Source organism: Tachypleus tridentatus, chromosome 10 (genome assembly GCF_004210375.1).
Source record: "Tachypleus tridentatus isolate NWPU-2018 chromosome 10, ASM421037v1, whole genome shotgun sequence".
NCBI lineage: Eukaryota > Metazoa > Arthropoda > Merostomata > Xiphosura > Limulidae > Tachypleus > Tachypleus tridentatus.
In genome coordinates this window covers 62333622-62335370 of record NC_134834.1, presented here as the reverse complement: position 1 = coordinate 62335370, position 1749 = coordinate 62333622, and the positions used below count along the sequence as shown (strand labels likewise).

The following is a 1749-nucleotide window of genomic DNA, read 5'->3' as shown; positions in this document are numbered from 1 at the left end:
TCAAACATTACATGTACTGATTTATACTATATGTTAATTTTCCTTCCAACCAAAAACGTTCAGCACATTACAAATTCACTTTAAAAAACGCGAAATTCTTTTGCTAAAAAACTTTTAAATAGTTCTTTAAAGTTAACATATTAAGATATGGTTTGAAGGTCATAGTCGTCACCACAAATATCCTTTGACTTAAAACCTATAGAAAAAAGTTTCGTGTGGAGGGCCGTAAGGAAACACGTGATACATACCTATAAAAGCAACCAAGTCATCTAGAAGTTGGAAGCTGATCAGCATTTAGATCACAAGTCATGTCTCCAGTGCTAGGGTATTGGAACGATCGCGGTGTGGGTGAGCCTATTCGCTACATGTTAGTATACTTGGGAATAGACTACAAGGAGAAGCTGTATTTCCCTGGTGGTCCACCTGAGTGGAGTCGTAAAGACTGGGAAAAAGAACGATCGTCTTTAGGACTAGAATTTCCTAATCTTCCTTACTATATCGATGGAGATATCAAATTGACTCAGAGTTTAGCCATTATGAAATATATAGCTCGAAAAATGAACCTAGACGCTAAGACAGAAGAGGAGCGAATTCGTGCTGATTTGGTGGAACAGCAACTGGATGACATGAGATGGGGCCTAATAAGAACCTGTTACGTTCCATCTGAAAATTACATAAACAAGCGAAAGAACTACATGGAACGTCTTCCTGAACAGATAAAACTCTTGTCACAATTCTTAGATTCTAGACAGTGGCTACTGGGGGACAGACTGACTTACGTAGATTTCCTTGGCTATGAGACTTTGGATCATTACCAACTCTTTGAACCAGATTGTTTGAAGAAGTACCCTAATCTCCTGCAATACATGGTTCGATTTCAACAACTGCCAGCCATCAAGAATTACATGGAATCAGACAAGTTTAAATGGTACCCTTTATTTGCTCCTTTTTTTATGTTTGGTGGAGAATTCAGCCCAAATAAACCTGAGAAAGCCTTGGAGAAGTTTCCCAATTCTTATATAGACATGGGTTACTCTTTTCCCTACAATTATTTGTAAATAACAGAATAAGTCTTATTTCATGAACTATTGAAGTAATTAAACAATATGAAGGTAAAACAAAGTCAAGTTTTTATTTCAATAGAGAACTAATTATGAGGTTTTGTTAAACAATATATTATATGAGATTTGCTATAAGTACTGAAAATGTTATGAAGCTCTCATCGAATTAGTTATTGTTTATTGTTAAAACATTTACAATAGAAGCAATAAAAGAATTCTGAATTAGGTCTTTGGTGAAGTTATTAGAACTCGTTATGTATTGTTATGTCATGTAAAATGCATTAACATTAACACAGAAGTTTTTATTATTATTTTTGGTATATTCTTAGCAATCGAAAATTCATTGAAAATGTTTTTATTTAATTTAAAGAGGGATGGAAGCCGCCCAAATGGCAAAGAGATTAAATATATTTTGTACGCCATATACTCAGTTATTGATTTGACACCTCAGATAATCTTTAAGGTTAGCATATATTCATGAACGTAATATTAATTAAAGAAATGGTGACTGAAGTAGTGATTAAAGCTTATAGGTTTCTATTAATGTTTTCTTGTTTGTCTATCAAATTTTCGAACAAAAATACTCGAGGACTGTTTGTGTCATCCGTCTATGACTCTGAACAAATAGACAAAAGGTATTACAACTAGTCATCACCACTTTCTTCCAACTCGTGGACTGCTCTAGTTG

General features: G+C 34.1%; 1 pseudogene across 1 annotated transcript; it reads left to right on the top strand.

Annotated features, from left to right (window-relative positions):
• The first annotated feature begins 272 nt into the window (after window positions 1–272).
• LOC143229424 (glutathione S-transferase Mu 1 pseudogene) lies at window positions 273–1283 on the top strand (annotated as a pseudogene). Its single transcript, XR_013015856.1, has one exon. The product of XR_013015856.1 is annotated as a glutathione S-transferase Mu 1 pseudogene (transcript).
• Window positions 1284–1749: the final 466 nt, after the last annotated feature.